This window comes from Equus przewalskii, chromosome 9, assembly GCF_037783145.1.
Source record: "Equus przewalskii isolate Varuska chromosome 9, EquPr2, whole genome shotgun sequence".
Classification (NCBI taxonomy): domain Eukaryota; kingdom Metazoa; phylum Chordata; class Mammalia; order Perissodactyla; family Equidae; genus Equus; species Equus przewalskii.
Window position 1 is genome coordinate 33880095 of NC_091839.1, and position 23198 is coordinate 33903292.

At 39.2% G+C, this 23198-nt stretch overlaps 1 long non-coding RNA gene across 2 annotated transcripts in view; it reads right to left on the reverse strand.

The window, feature by feature from the left end:
• LOC139073617 (uncharacterized) overlaps positions 1–14526 on the reverse strand; it is a 37994-nt gene extending 23468 nt beyond the window's left edge. The window contains exons 1-2 of one of the 2 annotated variants that reach the window (XR_011522535.1): positions 14296–14522; positions 8283–8479 (exon numbers count right to left, since the gene is read on the reverse strand). This is a non-coding gene — a long non-coding RNA (uncharacterized lncRNA). Of the gene's footprint in view, positions 1–8282; positions 8480–14295 lie in introns of both variants that reach the window. The other variant, XR_011522534.1, reaches the window with a different exon arrangement.
• Positions 14527–23198: the final 8672 nt, after the last annotated feature.

Below are 23198 nucleotides of genomic sequence, written 5' to 3' on the forward strand. Positions count from 1 at the left end.
ATAAGCTGATGTTATCTCTATTGCAAAACTAGTTAGAAAAAATAATAACTTAAAATTATGACTAATTTTGCCTAATGTCTCATGAAGTTTTGTAGGCAATCTAAATAATTATTGGGGACAAGTAACTAAATAGGTGTGAAAAAGATGACTGTTGAATGAACGTTTTTTTAACAATAATTATGTATTATGGCATCTATATTTAAGATCACTTCCAAAATCTCTCTGGTAACCTGAAACTTTGAAGTTTTGCTGGGCAAAATTAAATTATAAAAAAATCATTGAATATCTGGGTCATTTTCAAGTAAGATAAAATTCTGAAACATTATTGCTAAACATGTCTGTGTTTATCTACTTTTGGCTTCTTATTACAGAGAAACCAAAAGATGTTTGGGTCTATTGGTAACATGTTTATTTTATAAAAAATTTTCATGAAGTAACGTGTTTCTAGAAATTATGAAAAGTGTTTAGAATGATAATATAAAACACAGTTCATAATTGCTTACTTCTTCATTTTCATTAAAAATTAAGGTTTGCAGGGCTAAAAATTCTAATTAATCTATGTGATTAAAGTTACTAAAAATTAATAAGGAAAACGTCTTTGTGTTTGAGGAAAGTAAGATGTATGTTTTTGGTAAAGAAGGTATAAAGAATGGAAATACTTTTGTTAGTTTTGTTAAGAAAGATAAATTTGTCCCAAAGTACTAGGAGGGAAAAAAAAAGGAAAGGCATGGGACAAATTCCAAATGTAAAAAAAGTTACAGGTTTGTTGAAGAGGAACCCTGAGGAATGAATATTATATATGGTCAAGTTGGCTAAGATTAAAATAAAATAAATTTAATTAAGTGAGATGTCAGCATTATGATGGAGTGAGCTCTCCCCTGGACTCTCCTCTCTGAGACAATGAAAACAACATTCCATACACCATCAGAGGACATTCACACAACACAAAAGACATCTGAGAGATCCATGCAGCCATATGTCTGAATGTGGAGGTAAGGAACCCACCAGAGGAAGGGGAAGGAGGTAAGAGAAGCTCCTCTCCTCCCCCCAACTGTAGTGACCCAGGGATATGGAAGGCATGGCTTGGAGGTGGGGGGGGGGCAGCCCTCAATGGGAATACCATCACTCTCTGAGTTCCTTCACAGCCTGGGGGAAAGCTCCACACAGAGGTAACTAAGCAATTGCAGAGGTGTCTCCATCAAGCTAGCACCCCAAGAGAGCAGGTAACAAGTGCTCAGTGAGAAAGAAAGTGTCCCTCCCATGCCCAGCATACCAGTTCAGCAGAGAGCCAGAGCGTGCACAGATATAAATGCCCCTAGTGGCTAGGGAGATTGTGTGGGCAAGAGAAAGTGCCCTTCACCTTTCCTCGTGCACCAGCTCAGCAGACAGCCAGAATGCACACAGATAGAAAAACAGTCAGTGGCTAGGGGGATGGAATTAGCAAAAGAAAGTGCCTCTCCCCCAGCCTGGTGCATCAGACCATAAGATGGCCAGAGTGCACCCAGTCGCTGTGCTGAGGGAGATGTGGATCACAGTGGGCTCAGAATACACAGTTCCTGACCTCCACCTAGTGGTGGCAGGTGGAAGCTGCAACCAGATACTATCACAATGCAGAGACACAAGTGCATGATGTCTAGAAAAATGAAAAAATATATTAAATCCCCAGACAAGAAGGGAAATGACAAGTACCCAGAAATCAACACTGAAGCCTCAGAAATTTATACCTAAATGGACAGAATTCAAAATAGCTATCATAAAAAAGTGCAACAAGTTACAAGAAAATGCAGAAAGACAGTTCAATGAACTCAGGAACTTCTTCACAAGAGATTGAAACTATACAAAAGAACCAATCAGAAATGCTGGAGATGAAAAACACAATGAATGAGATAAAGAAAATCTGGACTCCCTAAACAATAGAGCTGATATTATGGAGGAGTGAATTAGCAATTTAGAGGACAGAAATATAGAAATGCTTCAAATGGGGAGGAGAGAACTAAGACTAAAGAGAAATGAAGAAATTCTCTGAGAATATCCAACCAAATTAGGAAATACAACATAAGGATTATAGGTATCCCCAGAGGGAGAGGAGAAGGAGAATGGAGCAGAAAGCTTGTTGAAACAAATAACAGCTGAGACCTTCCCAAGCCTGGGAAAGGAGCTGGAAATAAAATGAAAGAAGCCAATAGATCTCCTGACTATATCAATGCAAAAAGGCCTTCTCCAAGGCATATAATAGTAAAGCTGGCAAAAGTCAATGACAAAGAAAAAATATTAAGGGCAGCAAGGCAGAAGAAAATAACTTACAAAGGAATCCATATCAGGCTTGCAGTGGATTTCTCAGCAGAAACCTTACAGCCTAGGAGAGACTAGAATGATGTATTCAACATTCTGAAAGACAAAAATTTTCCGCCAAGAATACTCTATACAGTGAAAATACCCTTCAGATATGACGGAGAAATAAGAACTTTCCCAGATAAACAAAAGCTAAGGGAGTGGATGTCTTAAGGCAATGATGCCATAAGACACTCCCTATGAGAAATTCCCAAGAAGGCCCTCATCCCTGAAAAAAATAGGAAAAGGGCTACAAAGACCTGAGAAAGGAGGTAAATATGTAGGAAAATCAGAAAATTGCAGCTCTTTATCAGAAAGGTTAGTAAACACTTAATCATAACATTAAAGATAAGCAAAAGGAAAACACCAAAAATAAATATAATCTCATCAGTTTAACTACAACCTCACAACACAAGATGAAATAAGATATGACAATAATAAATTAGAAGGGGAAGAGGAAAGAGATGGAATTGGCCTACTCTAAGGAAATAAGAGGCTATCAGAAAATGGACTACCTTATCTACGACATTTTGTATACAAACCTAATGGTAATGACTAAACAAATAATTAGAACAGAGACACAAATGATAAATAAGGAGAAAACCAAGAAAACCATCATAGAAAACTACCTAAGTGAATTGGTAGTCTGAAATACATGGGATGAGAAACAGAGGAAATGCAGAAGAACCAGAAGATGAGCGATAAAGAGGGCAGCATTAGGCCCTCATATATCAATAATCACTCTAAATGTAAATGGACTGAATTCTCCAATTAAAAGACAGGGTGACAGGATGGATCAAAAAACAAGACCCAACAATATGCTGCCTCCAGGAAACATATGTTTGCTCCATAGACAAACACAGGCTCAGAGTGAAGGGATGGAAGATGATACTCCAAGCTAATGGCAAACAAAAGAAAGCAGATGTTGCCATACTAATATCAGACAAAGTAGACTTCAAGATAAAACAGGTAAAGAGAGACAAAGAGGGGTGGTATATAATGATAAAAGGGACACTGCACCAAGAAGAATAACACGTAAATATCTATGCACCCAAAAACGGGGGCACCAAAGGACATAAAGCACCTATTAGCAAACTTAAAAGGAGATATTAACAACAACACAATAATAGTAGGGGACCTCAACACCCCACTTACATCAGTGGATAGATCATCCAGATAAAAAGTCAACAAGGAAATAGTGGATTTAAATGAAAAACTTGACCAGATGGACTTTATAGATACATATAGAACACCCCATCCCAAAACAGTAGAATACACATTCTTCTCAAGTGAGCATGCAACATTCTCTAGGATAGACCATATGTGGGGAAACAAGGCAAGCCTCAATAAATTTAAGAAGGTTAAAATCATATCAAGCATTTTTCCGACCATAATGCTGTGAAACTATAAGTTAACTACAAGAAAAAAGCTTGGAAAAGGACAAAGCTGTGGACACCAAACAACATGCTGCTGAACAACCAATGATCATTGAATAAACTAAAGGAGAAATAAAAAAAATATCTGGAGAGAAATGAAAATGGAAACACACCATACCAACCCATATGGGATGACGCAAAAGCAGTCCTCACAGAGAAATTCATGGCAGTATAGGCCCATGTTAACAAATGAGAAAAATCTCAAATAAGCAACCTTAAATTACACCTAACAGAATTAGAAAAAGAAGGATATAATAACAAATAATAACAATTAGAGCAGAAATAATAAAACTTAGAGCAGAAATAACTGAAATTGAAACAAAAAAGTCAGTTGAAAGGATTAACGAAACAAAGAACTGGTTCTTTGAGAAGATAAACAAAATTGACAAACCCATAGCCAGACTCACTAAGATAAAAAGAGTGAAGGCTCAAATAAATAAAATTAGAAATGAAAGAGGAGAAATTACAATGGATACCACAGAAATGCAAAACATTATAAGAGAATACTATGAAAAACCATATGCCAACAAATTGGAAAATCTAGAAGAAATGGATAAATTCTTAGACTCTTACAACCTCCCAAAACTGAATCAAGAATAAATAAAGAATCTGAATAGAGCTATCACAAGTAAAGAGATTGAAACAATAATCTAAAACCTCCCCAAAAATAAAAGTCCAGGACCAGATGGCTTCTCTGGAGAATTCTACCAAACATTCAAAGAAGATTTAGTACCTATTCTTCTCAAACTATTACAGAAAACGGGGAAGATGGAACACTTTCTAACACATTCTACAAGGCCAACATCACCCTGATACCAAAGCCAGACAAGGACAACAAAAAAGGAAAACTACAGACCAAAATCACTGATGAACATAGATGCAAAAATCCTCAACAAAATATTGGCAAACTGAATATAGCAATACATTAAAAAGATCATACACCATGATCAAGTGGGAGTTATACCAGGGACACAGGGATGGTTCAACATCCTCAAAGCAATCAATGTGATACACCACATTAACAAAATGAGGAGTAAAAACCACATGATGATCTCAATAGATACAGAGAAAGCCTTTGACAAGAACCAGCATCCATTTGTCATAAAAACTTTTAATAAAATTGGGATAGAAGGAAATTACCTCAACATAATAAAGGTCATATATGATAAACCCATAACCAACATCACATTCAGTGGGGAAAAACTGAAAGCCATCCCTCTGAGAACAGGAAGAAGACAAGGGTGCCCACTCTCACCACTCTTATTCAACATAGTACTGGAGGTTTTGGCCGGAGCAATTAGGCAGATAAAAGAAAGACAGGTATCCAAATTGGCAAGGAATAAGTGAAACTCTCACTGTTTGCAGAGGACACGATTCCATAGATATAGAAAGTGCTAAAGAATCCATTGGAAAAGTATTAGAAATAATCAACAACTACGGCACAGTTGCAGGGTACAAAATGAACTTACAAAAATCAGTTGTATTTCTATACTCTAATAATGAACTAACATTCTTGAGAACTCAAGAATACTACCCCACTCCCAATCGCAACAAAAAGAATAGAATATCTAGGAATAAATTTAACCAAGGAGGTGAAAGACCGATATACTGAAAACTGTAAGACGTCACTGAAAGAAATTGATGATGACATAAAGAAATAGAAAGATATTCCATGCACATGGATTGGAAGAATATGCATAGGTAAAATGTCCGTACTACCTAAAGCAATCTACAGATTCAATGCAATCCCAATCAGAAACCCAATGACATTCTTCATGAAAATAGAACAAAGAATCCTAAAATTCAAATGGGGCAACAAAAGACCCTGAATAGCTAAAGCAATTCTGAGAAAAAAGAACAAAGCTCAAGGCATCAGAATCCATGACTTCAAAATGTACTACAAAGCTATAGTAATCAAACAGCATGGTACTGGTACAAAAACAGACACGCAGTTCAGTGGAACAGAACTGAAAGCCCTGAAATAAAACCACACATCTATGGACAGCTAATTTGTTGTCACTTCCTATAAAGAGGGAGGTACTAAAATAATTAGGCTTTTTGGTATGCTGAATTGTGTGGGAAGCATTGTCAAGTAAATGATGATAAACCTTCCAAGTTCTGTTGCATAGGTAAATGTTATTCTCTTAGTCCTGCTATCTTGTTTCCAGCACCATAGGAATAAAAGACCACGACTGCTTTCTATGAGCTAACTTGGTTTACAGATGGATCTTACGTAAACAACAGTCAAGGACATGTCAAGACGTATGTGCTGTCCAGCTTTGAGAATGCCTGCTACTCCCTGTTAATTCTGCTAACTCTGTAACAGATTTCCTTCCAGAGGCTCAAGAAATCACCACAGAAGACAACAGACAAAGGTGGCAACAAAAGGGGGAAAACAATACTTTGGCTACTTTCTCCCACAGTGGCTCATAAATCCTATACTTGTTGTGCTATATGCCCCAAATATAATCTAGGGAAACTATTTCATGAATCACAAGGCCACTTTCCCGTGTTTAAGGGACGCTTTGAGGTATAGCAATTCGACTTTTCTTCAAATGCCACCATCTCAAGGATAAATACATCTTGTAATGACCTGTATTTTCTCACATTGAGTGGAGGCCTTTTCTTGCAGAAGAGTGATGGGTTTAGGTAAATTACTATTGGAAAGGAGAATTCCTGTTTGAGGAATTCCTACTGTGGCCAGGTAACTCATTTTCCCAGACAAATAATTAAGTCTATTTGTGACATTTGGACAATAATGCAACATTTTAAATAATGGCACAACCAAAACTCAATTGGCAAAGCTTTCAGAAGCATTTACTCTCTCACAGCCAAAAGCTCTTCTGCTCGTGCCCTCAGTCTTAGATCTACACCCTTTGGTAAACATCGGCTGTCCCCTCTCGAGATAGTAACGGGATGGCCTATGCAGTTAGATGAAGGAATGTATGAACTAACTTTGCTTAAAGGAGATAGCTTAATTATTGTCAAGGTGTCATCGAGACACTTAAAAGAATTGAGAGGTTGGTAGCTGATTCTTTTCACAATGATCTCCCAGGAGACAAAGACCTTTAGAATCATGGACTCCAACCTGGCGATTTTGTTTATTAGAAAGGACAAAATGGACCTGGCCTACTGGCGTAGCGGTGTAAGTTTGCGTACTGTGCTTCGGCGGACTGGGGTTCACCAGTTTGGACTTTGGGTGTGGACCTACACACCACTTATCACGCAGTGTTGTGGCAGGTGTCCCACATATAAAGTAGAGGAAGATAGGCACAGATGTTAGCTCAGGGACAATCTTCCTCAGCAAAAAGAGGAGGATTGGCAGCAGCTGTTAGCTCAGGGCTAATCTTCTTCAAAAAAATAAAAGACACAAGATAAAAAGATTCTTTGCAGCCCTGTGGGAAAGGCCAATACCAGGCACTTTTAAAAAAGTGCTTGTTCTTTTTTTATTTAAAAAAATTTTTTTTAAGATTGGCCCTGAGCTAACATCTGTTGCCAATCTCTTTTTCCTTCTCCTCCCCAGGCCCCCTCAGTATATAGTTGTATATTCTAGTTGTAGGTCCTTCAGGTTGTGCTATGTGGGACGCCACCTCAGCATGCCTTGATGAGGGGTGCTGGGTCCGTACCCAGGATCTGAATCAGGGAAACCCTGGGCCACCAAAGTGGAGCACGCAAACTTAACCACTCAGCCACAGGGCTGGCCCAATATCACACACTTTTAACCAATTGACATGTTGCAGAAGCAAAAGGCATAGACTCATGGATTCACATTTCTCATTTTTTTAAAAAAAGTCTTTTCCATCTGAGTGGGTTTCAGTTCTTATTTCTGATACTTGACTTCAACTGATCAATGCAAATATCTCCAAACCAGGATGAAAAGAAGACGGCCTCTGTTGTAGACAGCTGTCCCAAGACTCCTGACCAGACCTGTATTCTCACCTTATATCTCCTCATGTAAACCTTTGTAGTGCTTAAGCCATATACCTGTTTTATAATTGTTCCATTTAAGATTTTCAGAATATTATCATACTTAAAGAAAGTGATTGGCTTGGAACAGACTGGTCTCGAAGGCAGGCATTTTTTGAGTGGCTCCTAATGGAACTCAGTGGTTGTGTGGAACAAATCTCTGGCCTTGGCTACTGTCTGGGTGGCTAAAACACTGCACCCTGAGCTTCCCCTGGATGCAGAGAAGGAGTCACACTGAGCTAACACCTGCAACAATCTTCCTCTCTTTAAGGCCAGATGGGCTCATTCAGTGTTCTACTGGTATGGCCACCTAGTGGCTATATTTGTTCCTTCCTTGGGGCTAGAAGATGTCATTATCACACATAGAAGCCCTGACTAAATTAACTCAACAAGCCCTTAATGACAGTCAAGCAGGAATAGTCTTATTAAATACTGAAATGTCCTTAATGAAAAAGGCTGTCCTTCAAAACAGAGTGGCTTTAGATATTTTAACTGCATCCCAAGGTGGTACATATACAATCGTTCAGACTGAATGCTGTGTTTTCATACCAGATGAATCTTCCAGTGTGTCGTCTCTGCTAAAGCACGTGAAACAGCAGGCGAATGTCTTAAGTGATCCTACATCCGGTCTTCATTTGTTTGCTGGGCTCTCTTCAGGTATTGGTTCCCTCTTTTGATCCAGATTGCAATTATAATTGTAAATGATGTAAACATTAACAAAGCATGTGAAATGTTTGTGCAACAACCTAAAATTAACAGAAAAACCTATGAAATTCTTCCTCTGTTAATATATACCTCTATGCTTGTCTGACTATTCCCCCCAACATAGACAACTGGGCAAATAAATGAGGGAAAAGCCCAACACTGAGGTGGCAGCAACCACCCTGGCACTGAGGGACAATATTTTGATCATCAATGCTTTCTATCAAAAGATTATAGATCAAAAGGGGGAAAACAGGATATATTGGCGTATGTGAGGGAGCCATTTCACATAAAACTAATTTGGCCTGACTTTGTTTACCCAAAAGGGCCTGATGTGGCTTCTTGAGCATGCATTGTACATCTGCTTTAAATATTTACTCTGTCCCAATGACAAGACTGATGCACGTAAAGACAGGAATGTAACCTCCCTCATGTTGGCATTTCCTTTAGGATAAGCATCTCTCCCTAAACTAAGGATTAATTACTGACGTGCTGTGATCACCTTGTGACCACTGACCTGCTGACCACTGATCTGCTGTGCCAGCTAAGCATCTCGTGACAATCGTAAATGGGACATTTCTATTATATGTGATGTATGCCCTTTGTGCCAAGATGGTATATAACCACTCTGCACACTGCACTCCTTTCCTTAGGAAAGGAAGGCCCTGGGCTAGTCCTCAGATCCGGCTCAAAAAAAAACTCACCTGAATTTTGATTTATAGATTGATTATGGATTATTTGCATCAACAAATGTGTCACCTCCCGGGAAGACTCTCCATCCTGGGTAATGCCTTGGACCCGAGCAAACCCAAGTAGATGGTGTCCCTTGCACCACAGCTTTGTCTGTCCTTACAGATGAATGGGAGCCAAGTCCTGGTGAAATGCCAGGACGTGTTTCTCTCCCTGAAGCCTTTGCTTTCTGTTTACTAATCTTCAGTGTCAAATCCTCCCTTTCCCCTCCTCCTCCTTAATCTTTCTAGTTTCTGAGGCTCTCCCTCAGTTCAAACAAAGATCCGAGACCGTAATTTACTTTTGAAAACTAATTCCTATTTGCATGTTAATTATCCCAACTTTTGGCATGTTATGCCCTTTATTCTCAATTCTTAGAGACACTTCGGGGAATGAGGGCAGGTGTGGTAGGTAAGTTTGTAGGCTGGGCATGCCCTTGCGCAGGAATCGTACATATAGCAGCACTTGATTCACTGAGGACTCCGGAGGGAAGAGTTCCAGAACAGGCAGCACACACTCGACTACCTCTCTTCTCTACGGCTCTTCCCTTCCTTTTCTTCACTAAGGTTTCCACTCCATTCTCTCTGTGTGCTTGACCCTCCTCTCTGCCTTTTACCTACAGGCCAAAATAGGCTGCCCTCTGCCTTAAGAAATAGAATCAATGAGAGTTTTAAAGGACTGTTTTGAAGCAAAGAGTGTAACTTCCTGTGCGTGCTAAAAAACAAACAAACAAACCCCCAAAACAAAAGACACCAAGGCCCCTTATTTCTCCTCACTACAATTTAAAGCAACAAGGCAAAATTAAATGGGTGCAGGTTCATTTACTCTTGAAGGTCTAAAGTCAAACAGTCTCTTACACGATCCAGGCCTTGTTCCCAGTGTTGTCTGGGTGCCTTCAGAACTATGGTTACCTCCTGGCCCCCCTATTCTCAGAACTAATTTTTTTTAGGAGGAGGCAGAGTAAAGGACAAATGAAGAGAGTACAGTGAGAGAGACTGACCAAAGAGGAATGTGGAAGTTGGTCCCGTGGAGTCTAAATTAAGAGGAAGGTGGGGAAAGTGTCAAAGCTTGGGAATTCCAGCTTTTGGGGTGTAGGTTATTTGGTGTTTAAAATGTGTGTTTCCAATGAAGATGATGATAAACATGGGGTATCAGAAAATAATTGAAATTGGACGAGCAAAATTGTAAAGTAGGTTCAGTATGTGAAGGAATTCCAATTCCAATTACTTACATGAGTTGCTTGTAGTTTTGGGCAAAAATGGTAAATGATTATGCAGCACAATAATCTCTGTATGTATCCACTTAACTTGCTTGCTTTTCCTGATTAAAACAGTAAATTTTGTTTGTGTTTGCTCTCTGTAAATGTTTATTCATGTAACATGGCCCTTTATTTCCATTTGATAAAGCATAGGAGGAATTCATCAGAATCTATTTTAAACACAATATATCTGTAACGCTGGGCATTGTCCTGAACATTTTCCAAGTATTTGCTCATTTAATCCTGACAACAATCTTCTGATGTACTGTTATTAAGACCATTTTACATATAAGAAAACAAGGAGTACAGAGGTTAAGAAACACAGACAAAGTGAAGCAATGAGTCAGTGGTGGTAGAAATGGGATTTGAATCCAGGCCATTGGTCTCCAGTGTCTACGCTCTGCTTTTAAACACTAAGTTGTAGTGTTCTGGGTAGAACTGCTGTCTGGTTCCTTAGTCTTAAATGGAGTAGAATCAGCAGCAGAAGTGGGAGATGCTCTAGGGCTGAAGCCCTGAAAGCCTATAGCTTAGTAGGAAGAAAGGAGACAAAAACAATCTAACAAAAAGAAGAGATTTCAAAAAAGCAAAGTAGTCTGTGGTCACTTGTGTGCAATGCTTTTGTAGAAAGAGTTAACTACCATGGGGAAATTTGGGGTGTTATTTGGGGTTATATTTAGAAAGTCAGTTCTAAGTAAAAGGCTTGAAATTCTATTAGGTAATTCAACCTAAACTATCTTGCAGCTGCTTTTAGTCCAGAACAGCTTTACTCACAGAAAAGCATGAGAATAACCAGGTATAATGATGACCCTGAGTCAACAAGAAAGTCCCCCCTCCCTCATGCACACATATGAACATACACTTGTACGTACAACTTAATAAGGCAGAGATATGTGCAACCCTCTTTAAAACATTTCCACAAGTATCAAGTTAAAGATGCTTTGGTGCATCCTTGGGTAAATATCATATATGTGCAATTTCTTAATTCCCTGATTCTTTCTAAATGACCCTCTGAAGTGGAATTTTATAAAGTGTAATGTTTAATGTCTTAGTCTAATAAATTCACCTGTACCGATCTATCCAGATTCAAAAATTATCAACTTTCTACCACTCTTGTATTACCCTCTACTCCCCATCCTTTCCTGATTATTATTATTATTTATAGTTGTTTTCTACGTAAAATATTTATACATTGACTGAAATGTGCAAATCTTAGCTGTACAGTTTTGATTAATGTATGTGTACATGTAACCCACATATTTTATCATGCCATAGAACATTTCCATTTCACCATAAAGTTCCTTCCCAGGCAATCCCCCACCCCTCATGGTAGCCAGCCTTTAAGATGGCCCACAAAGATCTCTACCATATGCCCTTGTGTGGTATCCTTCCACACTGAATAAGGTTGACAAAAGTAACCGTAACTGAATTACCAAAAGAGCAACATCCAATGGAGAAGCACCTCTTAATTGTCTTAGTAATTTCTTAATTTATGTATGTATGTGTGTGTATGTGTTTCATTATTTAGCCTTTTCATTGCTTATTCTTTTCTTTAAGAAAAATATTTAATCCTGAAGAATGATCTTTTTGAAGTGTCTCATACCACCTAGCATCTTGCTAGGACCTCGCTCAGGGCTTTGAACACAGTATGTGCTCCATAAATACACAGTAAATAAGTAAGTTCATGACTAAATCGATCAGTTCTTGCCAACAATTCCAATTGCCTAAGAGATAACGAATTAGAGTGTATGGTCCTTCCTACTTGTACTGCATTTGTCACTCATGCTTTCTGACCTGTAACCCCTAACACAAATCACACCAGAAGTAGGCGTTGGACAGGGCCAGTCTGAGCTTTCTGTAGCAATCAAAAGCAGCTGGGACAGCGTCTTGCATCACCATGGACCTGAAGCACACACAGCACCTATCACCTGCAGACTCCGGCTGGTAATTCTGCCCTCAGGCATGTCAGGATTACACTACCAATACAGACAAAACATAATCTCCTTTTTCTCAATCCAAGTTTTACCAGTCTGTCTGAATAATGCTGTTATTATTTGTTTTGGAGAAGCTATACATTGTTTAATTCCAAAGATATCAAGTGAGAAAAATTTAGATCTGTTATATCTATCACCAGAATGGGATGTGAAAACTCTATTCCATAATGGAAATTTTGAAAGGAGACTCCAGCTTGTTACTTAAGGAGACAGAGGTGAAATTGTCAAATTCTGGCATCAGTGATGATGACCTCTTGGCAGCCCCTGGGTCATCTTCTCACACACTTGGGACACTAGTTCAAACGTAAATCGGCATCCAGCTACAAGTGAATCCTGAATTTAAAATAATGGGAAGATAGTCTTCCCAACTGGCCTTTCAACTGCCACTCCTTGTCAGGAGATATTGTCTGTCGGGAGCTTTTGTGGGCCAAACAGTACTTGACTGGCTCATAATAAGCATTCTCTATTATTATTTGTTCTTACAGTTACTATTATTATGCTTGACTTTGCTGTAATGAAATCCCCAGACTGCCAGTCGTGTCTTTTTAAGGCCCCAAGAGGCACTGTTTGGGCCACACATCAAGCTGTGCCTCGTTCAAGGAATTGAGGAGCGTGGAGATTCAGGAGTGGGAAAGGTTTCAGCTTCGAGTACATCCCATTCCCTGTGGACCCCTCTATAATCGATTATTGTGCTTCTTTCCCACCTCTCCTTATAGTTGACAAAAAGGGACTCATTCTGATTTCCTTTCTCGCCTACCCCAAACATTGTTAAGGCATCACAGATTTTTCTGGGAAGAAAACAGCTCAGTGATTTATCCATAGGAAGCAAATAGCTTCAACAGTTTCTGATCTCACAGAAGTTTAAAAATTATATATGTACATATATTTCTTTTGGTGAGGAAGTTTGGCCCTGAGCCAACGTCTGTTGCTAATCTTCCTCTTTTCGCTTGAGGAAGATTGCTGCTGAGCTAACATCTGTGGCAATCTTCCTCTATTTTGTAGATGGGACGCCACCAAAGCATGGCTTGATGAGCGGTGTGTAGGTCCATGCCCAGGATCTGAACCTGCAAACCCAGGGCTGCCAAAGGGAAGCATGCGAACTTAATCACTAAGCCAGCAGGCCGGCCCCGATAATATATATTTTTTAAAGAAACAGGGCAATGTGTAATTTTTTTTCTCTCTGTTCAACTTTTCGCTTTTAGTTTGCACTTGAAATTTCTCCGTGGTGTCTCAGGCTTGGTGCTCAGGCCTGTCTCAAGCTCAGGCACTGAGCTAAAGGAAAGCTCTCCTGAGTGAAAATGGAGCTCCTGCCCTGCCGCCACTTCTTCCTTTCTCCCGATCATGCTTTGTGGGTGACCCAGGACTAAGTTCCTACCCTCCTGAAATGTTATGACCAAGGATAGAAAAGAAGTGGGCAGAAGTCACACCTACTCCCAAACTGGATCACAGGGGAACCCTGGGGAAGTCTCTAGAAGCACATTCCACCCACTACAACCTTGTCTCAATAGGATGATGTCTGCTAAGCCCCCTGGTGCACAGTTTCTCTCGCCCTCACTGTACCAATACTAACGAGAGGTAGGCTTCAGCATCCTCATCTCCTTGGTGAGGAAACCAGTGCTGAGGGTGAATGACTTACCCAGGCGGCATGGCTTGTAAGGACGCCAAACAGGGTCCCTGATCGTCACAGCTTCAATCGGATGATTGAAGCCTTTTGAATTATCTCCTGCTGTTTTCTAATTCCCTTTCCACACAAATCAAAACTTATAACAACACACACACACACATTCCTATATACACTTATAACAATAAACACTCATAGCAACAAGTGACGCTAACACCCGCTCCTCCATACTTCAAACATTTGGGGGAATTTCCAGCTTACTTGGGTGACTTCTTAGACATTTCACATCTTCTCTCATTCTGGTCTCTCTCACGGAAGGGTATCTTTGGAACCAAAACCTCCTGCCGTATGGCCAGGGGAAGAGGCCGTGGTGGAGAGGAGCAGAGAGAACCTTTCGTCCTGCAAGTGGGTGTTTTGTTTGGAGGAGAACTGGCTGGCTGTCACCTGAAGAATCACCTGCAAGCCCCGGGAGCTGCCGCGGGGATACTGAACAGTGGGAACCACTGCTCTGTCGGATTTGAGGGCATCTGCAGGTGTTGCAATGGGGTACTGTGTTGTGTTTCAAAATAATTTCCTCAACAAAATTAATTTTTCCATTACTTTTAATTTTTCAAAATCAGTGTAAGAATTGAAAACTTTTTGTGTGATATTGCCAATGTGGTTACGTATAAAAATATGAATATTTAAAAAATTTTAAAAATAGATGAGGCAAGTGGGCAAAATCTTGATGACTATTGAATCTGGGTCATGGATAAGTGGGGGTTCATTGGACCATTAGCTCTACTTTTGAGCGTATTCTTGAAATTTTTCATAATAACAATTTTTCAAAAAATGAAAAGGGGTAATTTTTGAGGAAGGTGTGTAGCAAAAGCATCTTTTCTGCAGCTCCCCAGACTGCCTTCCTGACGGAAGCTGCTCCCCGCTGGAGGTGGTGCAGCCCTGGACTCTGCTCCGTGAACATGGGCAGGTTACCCACACTCTCCAAGCATCAGTTTTATTCATCACTGATGTTAAAGTCACTTCTATTTTTAGGAAGTGGCAAAAATGTCACGAAATCCAACAAACAATGAAAAGAAGTGCAATTCCTTAAAAGATTGGAACTCTTGATTTGGGTCTCGGCCCTATTGCTTAGAGCAGGAATTCAATTATATCTTGTAAGCATTAAGGAAAAAGCTGATTTTTAGGAAAAAAACAAATATATAAGAAACATTTTGGTATTTATTATAAATGATATAATAATGAATAATGACATAACATAATATAGTATAATATATAAGATAGAATAAACTGTAGTATTGTTATAAATACTATTATTATTCTCACAGATTATTATAATTATTAATTATAAATAAACATGTATAATAAATACTGGCAGCCCTCTCCCACGGTGCAGTGATATCTCTGTGTGCAGTTGAGGACACAGCAGCGGCCATGTGGCCCTCAGCCTTCTTTCAGGTGGTGTGTGAGAACAGGCTGGGCTGTGCTGTGGTAGCTAATCTCGCTTGCTTAACCCAACTGTCCTCCACGTCTTTCACATCAGAAGGTCTTGTGAAATGGGCATCTACACACATAGTTCTCAGGTTGCCAGAGTAGGGGAAGGGAAAACAGGAGGACAATTTGACCCAGAAATAGCACGTATCCTTTTTCCACAGCAGTCCCTTGTCTAGAACTAGTAACAAGGCTCCACCTCCCATCAGGAGAGTGGGAGCGAGGCCTGGCCATTCAGTGCGCAGTCAGTTTCTCCCACACAGGTGGATATATGACCAATAGAGCTCCAACTTAGATCTGAATGTGAGAGCACCGCTGCCTAGGAAGAGCCAAAAAGGCTTGGGAAAGAAGTGTTGTTTTTGCTGGATCTTCTAGAATCAACAGTGTTTGGAGAGAGGGTGTTGTGAGTGGGGAGGTGCCCCGCAGATAAAGGAGCAGCACGGAAATGATAAAGTACTAAATGTTTTAGAGATCTATTTTGTAGAAAGGACAAGCCCTATAGAAAGTTCTACTAATGACATCTGGAAATCATGAGTCAGTCGTATAGAGCCATACAGAGCCCTTAGCCATGCTAAGGGATTTACACTGCAGACAAATTTACTGAAGGTTTTGAGACTTGAATTGATATTAAGGAATGGGAAGAAATAGTCTAACCATGCCATTCTATAGATGAGGATTCCCTAAACCCAGGAAAGTAAAGTGACTTGCCCAGGGTCATATTGCTAACTAGTAAAAGAACCAGAATTAAAAACCCATGTTTCCTGACTTCAAGTTCAGATTTTGTGTAGCTATCTCATGATTATGACATGATTTTGGAAGATTAGTATGGAAGTGGTGCACAGAATGGACAAGATGGCGGGGAGACCAGAGATGGGAAGACCAGTTAAGAGAATATAATTTTTTCCTAAATAAAAGAGAAAGGCCAGTTATCAAGAGGTGTGGAGAAATATGTGATTGGAGTCAGAGTCATAGTAACGTCCCAGTGGAGTTAGAACATACTTTCCCATTCCTCTGTGACTTCATGTGCCGGGACTTCAACTAAATTTATATTCCTACCTCTGGTGAGGTTTTGAGGAGGAAATGAGCATGGCTAGTTCAATCTCACATTCTCTCCCCTTATTTTCCTTCCCTGCCATGCACCGTGTGTCGGGGGTCGGGGGGACTGTGGTGGTCAAGCTCAGCCTTTGACTGGTGGGTGAATTTAACTCTGTGTTGAGGGGAGAGTGCTAGCATGCTCACGGGGCCATGGATTCAAGCCACGTTTTCAAATTCCACATTATCTGTTAGGAAGCTATTCCCTTGGTTACCATTTGTCTCTCTATTGTGTTTTATTTCTTAATTGCTTCTAAACTCAGGAAAAGAAGGGGTGGTTATTTATTATCCACCGCAAACTGCAACAGTAGAAATAGAAGCTGTAAAAAGAGAATCATAATTTCACAATGGAAAAGACCTCGGAAATATCCTCGGTCAACACTTTCTATTTATAAGGAAAGGAACTGGGTTCTAGAAAGTTTGGTATACCTGGGGTCACAGTTGCAGTTAAGTGTTGAATACTAGTTGGGAGATGTTTCTCCTACTTGATAAGTTGGTTGATGAGAAGATAGCCAACTATAAACGGACACAGGAAGCCAGCAGCTCGGACAGGAGGCAGGTGGAAATGTAGGCCCAGAGCTATAGATTTAAGAGATTTTTTTTTCCTGTGGAAGTCTTAAATTTTTGGTAACCAAGTCTCTCACTAATTCATTTATGCTTTCCACCATCAGTGGCATGTATTGAAAATCCTTCCTGTCCTCTACATTTTGTAAACGTGTACCTATAAAATACAAGCAAATACACAAAATATAAGTAAACATATATATATAGAACATTTAAGTAGATATTTAGTGTTTGGTTTTTTACATTAAAAAATCTTAATCCAATTGGAATTCTGATATATGGTATGAAGTAGGGATTTCATTTAAATTTTTATGTTAAAATACGATTTGTTGGAAAATCCATTCTTTTCTCGCTGATTTGAAATGCCGCCTGTATCATATATCATCTCTTGTATATGCCTGGGACTATTTTGGAACTTTCCTGTCTGTCCATTGATCTGTCTTGTTGGTTCTCTGCCAATTTCACCCTGCTGTAGACAGTGTTGGATTTCATGTGACAATCATCATGGACAACATGGAAAAAGGTGAGGCATCAGGTTCCAGATTATCTGGGTTTAAATCTAGGCTATATCACTTGTAGATGTAGGTCCATAAGGAAGTGAATTAACCCTCCGAGGCTGAGTTTATTCACTGAAGAGTGATAAGAATTGTCTCTAACAGAATTGCTCTGAGTAAGAGAAACCTCTGAAGGAAATAACAGAGTGGTAGAGGAAAAAGAAGCGCAGACTAAAGGAGGAAAACATGGTTAGTCAATAGTTTCATACGTTTTATATCAGTCCTAAAAGATGAGTGCTGAGAGAAGGCTAGTGGTTAGAATGTCACTTCTTTCTTCCTTTAAGATGACAGTTTCAGGGGTATGTCTGGGGAGAAGCCAACTGTATATGAAGAAGAGTGTCGTCATGGCTAGCCCCATTTGTTTGTTCTTATTGACCTGCTTCTTTTAACTGACTCTAGGTGACATTTTGATCTGCTATGACTGCTTGTGAGAAGCAATGTCAATTCAAGGTCAGTAGTCCTCAGTTTGAGAGTCTTCCGGCCTTGTTTAAGAAGAGCAGCTTGGTATCCTTTGGTTTGAATAAACTGCTTTATACATATATTTTTAAAAGCTATATAATTGCAAATATAACTATGTAATATTTTCTATACAGATACTTAAAGTTATTTTAAATGTTAACACCTCTGATCTAGCTCAACCAAGACTTCTTAAAGGGCTAGATTTCCTGCTGCCTCACCACTTTTGCCAGAATGAGTTTGTTTTCTTCTTTCTGTTGAGCGGTCTGTATATCACTCTAAAGAAAGAGATCTTCTCTAGAACAATTCCCCCAGCGAACCTTCTGAAGATTCTGACGCTGCAGAGCCACTGGCTGGTAGCCGCCCCGCCCTCCTTTCCACCGCATCACTGCAGGTAATGTTTCACCTGAGAGTTAACTGCGCGGAGGGGGAACGAGGCTGGAGAAGCCTCTGCCGTGGCTGACAGTTTCCCTTGTCGAATGAGATTTTAGACAAAATTAAAAATCTATTGAGATATTTGCAGCGTGAGATATAATCTTCAAGAGAGTCACTGGGATCATAGGTAGGAGAATGTTTTCCATGATAAAGAGACTCACAGGATCACTAACTAAAGAAACAACTGAGATCCATCACTTTCACTCAGATCCTGTGTCCCCCTCCCCTTTGGAGTCTAGCATATTTAAAGCAGTTTTTTCAAACTAGAGGTTAAACTCCAGTTAAACCAGGTGGGGAGATCCAGAGCCCACTTGACGGGCCTCCCGCACGCCACCACATTTTGCAGTGCTTAGTTTGAAAACCACCATACTCGATAACGTCTTTTTTTCTCTCTCTCAAATATTTTATGATTCTCCTAAACAAAAGGGACCTCCTTCTTTGAGTTTGTTAAAGCTTGAGAGAATTGTAAAGACGGATAATAAGCCAATGGTTTGGGATAGTGTAGAACCTCATTACCCTTGTCTCAGGCCATTATTGCTCTCATCAGGACCATTACTGTAACTCTCCTCCTGGCTCTATAAAGCAAAGTCCAGACTCCTTAACACGACATTTACACCTCTTCTGACTTGAGCCTATGAATCATTCCAGCTGTATCCCTTATTACAGATTGCCACATATCCTTTGCCCCATTCCAAAGGAACCCGTTCTTACACTTGCGTTGCCTCTGCTCAAGCTATTGCTTTCCTGTCAGGAATGTTCTCTCCCTATATTCAAGGCCCTGTTTCAGTGCCACTCCCTGCATATTGCTCTCTCTGATTCTCTCGGCTAAAAGAAATCTCCAATATTTAATTTTCAAACTTTACACCGCAGTCGCCTAACGAGCCTGTTAAAAATGCATTGTGAATTCCCAGACCCTATCTCAGGAGGTGCTACTAACTTGGCAGGTCTGCAGTAGAGTTGAAGTAGTCAGGGACCACACTGAGAAACACTGCAGTATTCTTTTTTTTCAAGATTTTATTTTTCCTTTTTCTCCTCAAAGCTCCCTGGTACATAGTCGTGTATTTTTAGTTGTGGGTCCTTCTAGTTGTGGCATGAGGGACGCCACCTCAGCATGGCCTGATGAGCAGTGCCATGTCTGCACCCAGGATCCGAACCCGCAAAACCCGGGGCCGCGAAGCAGAATGTGCGAACTTAACCACTCGGCCACTGGGCCGGCCCCTGCAGTATTCTTTAAAGGTGTTATTTCTTTCTAGTTTGTGTTATGTACTACATGGATTGCAGAATGGTTTCTGGAATGGCTTGTCTATATCTGTCCTAGCTTATACATGTGTCCAGTGAATGGACATTTCTGTGCACCAAGGTTTGTAAAATTGGAAAGGAGATCTGTGTTGGCTGGTGACCCAAAGAAGGAAGTGGCAGTAATCTCCATCTCCCTACCCTCTCATCCCATGGCCCCAGACAGGACCTTATCAAGGTCCAGGAATGCTTCTCTTTCAGGATGACAGACGTTGGTGACAACTCTGGAGCCACACAGTTGCGTCATAGCATCATTTGAACAGACAGAACCAGCCATAGTGCCAGTGGAAAGCCAGGTCTTGAGGCTGGAAGAGCCAGTCCAGAAAATATTCTCTAGCGTGATTCTTTTACCTCAGAGATTAACACTTTTTAGGAATGATTTGTATCTGGTTTTTATTAGTCTCCACACAGTATTCAATAAATATTTGTTAAATAAAAGAGAGAATAAATAAATGCTACTTTGGTCTGGGAAACCAAGCATATAAGTACTCTGAAACCAATTCCAAGATGGGTTTGGAGGGAGTGACTTTGATTAAATGATTTATCCCAAAATGTGCTCTGTTTTTTCATTTGTAAATGGAAAATTATGATGCCTATCTACATATATTAATTTTTTAAACCAAAAAGTATTTTAAGACTCTTGGATATGAGTATTATGTAAACATTTTGCATTATTAATAAGCTTTCACTTTAAAATTCTTTACAATATGCCTGTTAAATGTTCATTCACGGCTGGCCCTGTGGCCCAGTGGTTAAGTTCTCTGCTCTGCTTCGGCGGCCCAGGGTTTTGCTGGTTTGGATCCTGGGCGAGGACATGGCACCGCTTGTCAGGCCACGCTGAGGCAGCGTCCCACATAGCACAACCAGAGGCACTCACAACTAGAATATACAGCTATATACCAGGGGGCTTTGGAGAGAAGAAAAAAAAAGATAACATTCTAGAATGTAAGTCTGGAAGCATAACATAAAAAATTAAAAAAAAAATGTTCATTCACATGCAAGCTTATAAAGCATAATAAACTTGGATATTGCTTCTTACATTTTGCCTGAAACAAGTTACTTTAGCTATTTCTTTATTGATACTTCTACAGAGGAATTAAGGGCCATGGGAGATCAGGTAACGTAATTTTTGAAGGCATTTCTTTCAAGCCTTGGTTTGAATACCATTTTTGCCCAACTTCAGTTTTCTCATTGATAAACTAGAGTTAATCCTTGCTTCCTAGGAGAGTTGAGGATAAAAGAAAATGTCTGTAATGTTTGGGGCTTGGCCTGTTATTACTTGAGAGGCAAAGGCAGATAGACTGAAATGCTGAAATGAAATTGCTACAGAAGACGAATAAAGGCATTTTGAAATTTGTATGTTGACCTAGGAAATTTGAATCTCAGCCTTTCACGAACATACGTAGTGTGCAAATCATTGTACAATTGTGTTCTGAGGAGCATTATAAAGTGGCAATGATTTTTATTATCTCACGCCACCTGGTGTCTTGACCAAGTTACTACAACCCATAATTATGAGTTGTTAATAAACATAATCATAGGTAATATTTATTAGATATTTTTCTGGGCCAGGCACTGTGTTAAACCTCTTATATGTGTTAATTAGCTAATTAATTCAACAAGTACTTATTGAGTGACTGCTATGTACCAGTGTCTTTATATGTATTATGCGATCTTGTGAAGCTGACATCCCTCTAGGTAAGTTTTAATGTTCTCCCCAAGAGACTCAGAAAGATTAGGTAATACATTCAAGATCATACAGCCAGAGATGGAAGAACTGGTAATCAAACATGTTACATCTGTCACTGCCTCTGTAGTATATAACAGTAAATCTACTTCAATTTATTTATGTTGCCATTTTTCTATAACAGGATGAAGATGATGCTTCCAATATAGCAATGTTATCAATAATCTTTTAATAAATTTGCCTTATTTGAGGTTAACTGAATATTTATTCCATTTTAATTCCTTTGTTAGCTTTTCAGCTGTACCTCTTTGAAAAATTTTTTAATGGTTGTTCTAGGGATTGCAATCAAAACAGTATGGTATCGGCAGAAAAACAGACACATAGATCAATGGAACAGAACAGACAGCCCAGAAATAAACCCATGTATGTGTGGTAAATTTATTTACGATAAAAAGGCCAAAAATACACAATGGGGAAAGGATAGTGTCTTCAATAAATGGCATTGGGAAAACTGGACAGCCACATAGAAAAAAATGAAACTGAACCCTTATCTTACACTACACATAAAAATCAAGTCAAAATGGATTAGAGACTTTACATTTCAGTGTCTACTTAGACTTAATACCACACCATATCATGCAAACTGTAAACATCTTGAACAGTGCAATTCCATTTATAACCCCATTTTTTATATTATTGCTGTCATATATTTTATATCTAAATACATCACAAACCCACAATCACAATGTTATAATTTTTACTTTAAACAATCATTTGCCTTTTGATAAAATTAAGCAATGGAAACGGATGATAACTTTTACATTTGCCCACTTATTTACCGTTTTTTGATCCTTTGTGTTCCTTCGATCTGGTGTCATTTCCTTTATTTCATTTCTGATTCCAGTAATTTGAGTCTTCTCTCTTTTTTCTCGGTCAATGTAGCTAAAGGTTTGTCAATTTTTTTAAATCTTTTCAAAGAACTAGCTTTTGGTTTCATTGATTTTCTCTATTGGTTTTTGTACTCTTGACTTCATTAATTTCCAATCTAATCTTCCTTATTTTTTCTTTCTGCTTGCTTGAGGTTTAGTTTACTCTTCTTTTTTCAGCATCTTACAGTGGGAGTTTACGTAGCTGATTTGAGATTTTTCTTCTTTTTTAACATAGACATTTACAGGGATGAATTTCCCTCTAAGAACTGCTTTAGCTACATCCTATAAGTTTTGATATATCGTATCTTCATTTATAAGTTTTGATATATCGTATCTTCATTTTCATTCATGTCACAGTATTTTCTAATTCCCTTTTGATTTCTTTTTTGACTCATTGATCATTTGAGAGTGTGTTGTTTAATTTCACATACTTCTGTGTGTTCCAAATTTCTTTCTGTTACTGATTTTTAATTTCATTCCACTGTGGTAAGGGAAATACTTTGTATTATTTCTATTCTTTTAAATATTTTGAGGTTTATTTTATGGCCTAACACATGGTGTATTCACGTGCACTTGAGAAGAATGTATAGTCCACTGTTGTTGGGTAGAGTGTCTTATTGACGTCTGCTAGGTCTATTTGGTTTATAGTGTGTCCAAGTTGTC